Genomic DNA, 4869 nt, shown 5'->3' with positions numbered 1-4869 from the left:
CAGTTCTACACTTACTGGTTCCACTCCCCTGAAGGTACTGACTCTGGCTGGGTTCAGTTCTACACTCACTGGTTCCCCTCCCCTGAAAGTACTGACTCTGGCTGGGTTCAGTTCTGCACTCACTGGTTCCCCTCCCCTGAAGGTGCTGACTCTGGCTGGGTTCAGTTCTACACTCACTGGTTCCACTCCCCTGAAGGTGCTGACTCTGGCTGGGTTCAGTTCCAGACACTAGATGGCCGCGCATGCGCTGTGCTACTCACTGAATCAAGATGGCGGAGCGCGGAACCTGTACGAAGATGGCCGCCGTTAGTCTGGGCCTGTGAGCGGAGAAAGCCCTGAAGCTGCAACCGCTGATATTCCGGTTATTATTCCGGGCTTGCGGCGGGCACCGGTTGTTTATGAAGCCTCCCCAGCTCCACGCTGGTCCCTTACCCGGCTCCGTCCCGCTGAAAAAGAGACTCCTTAGGAGCTTGTCCAAAACATGTCTTCTCCGCCATTACACGCACGGCGCATGCTCCAAACACAGCCACGGCCCGCGCCTGCGCACTGAGCTCCTGCAGACTGGATGCAGCACATTTTCCCCCGTAGGGTATGCTGGGTAGATAAGACCATGACAAACAGGAGCAGGAGTGGGCCAGATACTGCAAGGGTTATATACAGAGTGAAGCTCCCTCTGTACTGTCCTAAACAATCCCAGGGCAGGTACAGCACGGGTTAGTTACAATTTAAAGCTTGCTGTACGCTGACTTTCATCAAACACTCCCAGGGCAGGTACAGCACATGTTAAATACACAGTAAGGGTCCCTGCACACTGTCCCACCAGGTATTCCCAGGGCATGTACAGCACGGGTTAGATAAAGAATAAAGCTCCCTCTGCACAGTCCCAAGAAACAATCCCAGGGCAGGTACAGCGCAACTATTTTGTTGCTAATCTGTAAATCAAATGCCCCTGATTAAAGGGAGGAGGGCACTATAACCAACAAAATAAACTAAGTAAACTTTAGGTGGTAAACTTAAATCAAATTAAAATTTGGTTGCTCGAGATGACGATGCACTCCAGTCCCTCCAGTGCTGACCTCTTACAGAAGGCCGCAAGCGTACAGGTAGCAGGTACAGCAGGGGTTAGAGACAGAGTGAAGCTCCCTCTACACTGTCCCATTAAACACTCCCAGGGCAAGTACAGCATAATTTAAATGCAGGGTAAACGTCTTTCAAAACAGCCAATCCAAAAATTCACAGGACAAGCACAACACAGGTTAGGTACACATTATCATCATCATAGGCAGTCCCTCGAAATCAAGGAAGACTTGCTTACACTCTTAAAGGTGAGTTCTTAGGTGACTAAACATTCCAATACGGGAATTACAGTATCTGTCACAGGTGAGACAGCCGGTCATTGAAGGAAATGGTGGGTGGGACTGGATTGCCGCATGCTCCTACGCTTGGTTTCTGCATGCTCTCAGTGATGAGACTCGAGGTGCTCAGCACCCTCCCGGATGCACTTCCTCCATTTAGGGCGGAATTTAGCCAAGGGCTCCTAGGTATCAGTGGGGATGCTGCATTTTTATCAAGGAGGCTTTGAAGGTGTCCTTGAAAAGTTTCCTCTGATCACCTTGGGCTCGCTTGCCATGTAGGAGTTCTGAGCAGAATGCTTGCTTTGGGAGTCTTTTGTTAGCCATGTGAACAATGTGGTGAGCCAGGGTATCTCTGGAGATGGAGCACGCCGTGTCCACAAGAGATGGACACTGCAGAGACTGGAGTGCATCATTTCAAGAGAGAACAGAATTTTATTTTAATTAATTTGATTTGATTTGACAAAGGTTCCCTTTATGTTGAATTATTAAGTTGTGTTTTTGGTGCCCTCAAAAAAAAAACAAGGGGGCACTTTAATGAAAGTTTCTGGAGTGTAACTCTCCCCCCCCCCTTTAATCAGGGGGCACTTGATTATTGTTCTACTTAAAATAGTTGTGAACAATGTGGCCCACCCAACTCAGCTGATCGAGTGTGGTCAGTGCTTCGATGCTGAGGATGTTGGCCTGATCGAGGAAACACCAGTAATGGTTTGATGAGAATGACCAGGAGATCCAAGATCTAATAAATCGCAAGCACAGGGCATTTCTGAAACTAAAACAACAACCCAACTCGGGACCAACAAAGCAGCATTACAGGTGGTTTCAGGCCGAGGTCCAAGAAAAAACCTGTGACCTAAAGCATAGATGGTTCGTGGAGAAATCACAGGAGGTTCAGCAGCTGGCTGACAGCCATGATGTGTGAGGATTCTTCACATCAGTCAACGCCACCTACAGCACAACCACCCAAGGCACCACCCCACTGTTGGCCAAGAATGGGGAAACACTCATCAAGGACATCGAGGCAGCCAAGACCCGCTGGAAGGAACACTTCGAAGATCTCCTTAACTGACACTCTGCCTTTGACTCGAGTGTCCTCGACTCCAACCCACAGCATGCTACCCACCACCATCTCAGCAAAACCCCAGCCCTGTACGAGATGGAAAAGGCCATCCGCCAGCTCAAAACCAACAAGGCAATGGGAGTGGACGAAATCCCCACTGAGGCACTAAAGTATGGCGGAGAGGCACTATTGGCACAAATGCATGACCTCATCTCTCTCATCTGGAAGAAGGAGGGCATGCCTGGAGATCTCAGAGATGCAGTAATCATGACCATCTTTAACTAGGGGACAAGTCCGACTGCGGCAATTACAGATGAATCGCCCTCAGAAAGCCATCACTTGAATCGTCCTCAACCATCTTCTCCCATGTCGCTGAGGAGCTCCTCCCGGAGTCACAGTGTGGTTTTCATCCTCTGCGGAGTATAACGGACCTGAGTAGTTACACAGTAAGGATCTCAATACACTCTCCCACCAGACACTTGCAGGTAAGGTACAGCATGGGTTAGATACAGAGTAAAGCTCCCTCGACACTGTCCCATCAAACATTCCCAGGGCAAGTACAACATGGGTTAAATAGATATTAAAGCTTCCTCTATACTGTTCCATCAGACGTTCCCAGGGCAAGTACAGCAGAGGGTAGACAAAGACTACATCTCCCTCTGACTTGTCCAGCCATTCCACGGCAGATACAGCATCAGATCGATATAGAGAAAATCTCCCTCTATACTGTTCTGCTGGACATTCCCAGAGCAGGTACAGCACGGGTTAGATACAGACTAAAGCTCCCCTTACATTGTCCCATCAACCATTCCCAGGGCAGATACCACCAAGCTCATGGTCTACAGGGCTGTAGTAATACCCGCCCTCCTGTATGGCTCAGAGGAATGCACCATGTACAGTAGCCACCTCAAGTCGCTGGAGATATATCATCAATGATGTCTCCGCTTGATCCTACAAATCCCCTGGGAGGACTGGCACAGCAACATCAGCGTCCTTGTCCAGGCTAATGCCCCAGCATTGAAGCACTGACCACACTTGATCTGCTCCGCTGGGCAGGCCACATAGTTCGTATGCCAGACACGAGACTCCCAAAGCAAGTGCTCTAGGTGGAGCGCCTTCACAGCAAATGAGCCAAAGGCGGGCAGCGTAAACATTACAAGGACACCCTCAAAGCCTCCCTGAAAAAGTGCGACATCCCCACTGACACCTGGGAGCCCCTGACCAAAGACTGCCCTAAGTGGAGACAGTGAATCCGGGAGGTCGCTGAGCACTTCGAGTCTCAATGCCGAGAGCATGCAGAAATCAAGCGCAGGCAGTGGAAGGAGCATACGGCAAAGCAGTCCCACCCACCCCTTCTCTCAATGACTATCTGTCCCACCTGTGACAGAGTCTGTGGCTCTCATATTGGACTGGTCAGCCACCAAATAACTCACTTCAGGAGTGGAAGCAAGTCTTCTTTCGATTTTTCCTCGATTCCGAGGGACTGCCTGTGATGATGATGATGATGATGATGATGATGACAACGCAGGTTAGATGCAGAGTAAAGCTCCCTCCACAATGTCTCACCAGACATTCCCAGGTCGGTACAGCGTGGGTTATTAAAGGTTAAATCTCACTCGAGCCTGTCCCAAACACTCCCAGGGTAGGTACAGCATAGGTTAGATACAGAGTTAATCTCCCTCTACGCCGTCCGATCAAACACTCGCACAACAGACACAGCACGGGTTAGTCAGAGAGTAAAGCTCTCCATGGACTGATCCATCAAACACTCCCATCGCAGGTACAGCACGAGTTAGATACAGAGTAAAGCTCACTCTACACTGTCCCATCAAACACTCCGAGGGAAGATACAACACGGATTAGATAAGAGAGAAAAGCTTGCTCTACACTATCCCATCAAAAACTGCCAGAGCAGGTACAGCATGGGTTCGACAGAGAGGTTTAGGCTCGGTTTTCCAGGACTTGGGACCTGGGCAACAGAAGGCACAGTCACCAATTATAATCAGGGATGCTCAGGAAGACAGATATCTCATGGGTGGGGGGCAGGATGGAGGTTGTGGGGCTGGAGGAATTTACAGAGCTAGGGAGGGGCGAGGCAATTTAGGGGTTTGAAAATATTAGAATTTTCAAATCAAGGTGTTGCTTAACTAGAAGCCAATGTAGGTCAGTGAGGACAGGGGTGGTGGGTGAGCTGGACTTGGTGAGAGTTAGGGCATGGGCAGCCGAATTTTTGATTAACTCTAGTTTATGTAGAGTCAAATGTGGGAGGAGTGCATTGGAATAGTCAAGTCCAGAAGTAACAACAGCATGGATGAGGGCTTCAGCAGTGGATGAGCTGAGGCAAGAGCGGAGACGGATGATGTTACAGAGATGGAAATAGGCAGTCTTAATTATGCCGTGGATATCTGGTTAAAAAAACTATTTTAGGGTTAAGTATGACACCAAGGTTGCAAAAAG

This window comes from Pristiophorus japonicus, unplaced genomic scaffold (assembly GCF_044704955.1).
Source record: "Pristiophorus japonicus isolate sPriJap1 unplaced genomic scaffold, sPriJap1.hap1 HAP1_SCAFFOLD_422, whole genome shotgun sequence".
In the NCBI taxonomy this organism is placed as follows: domain Eukaryota; kingdom Metazoa; phylum Chordata; class Chondrichthyes; family Pristiophoridae; genus Pristiophorus; species Pristiophorus japonicus.
The sequence above is the reverse complement of the archived record's forward strand: the minus strand, read 5'-3'. Positions refer to the sequence as shown.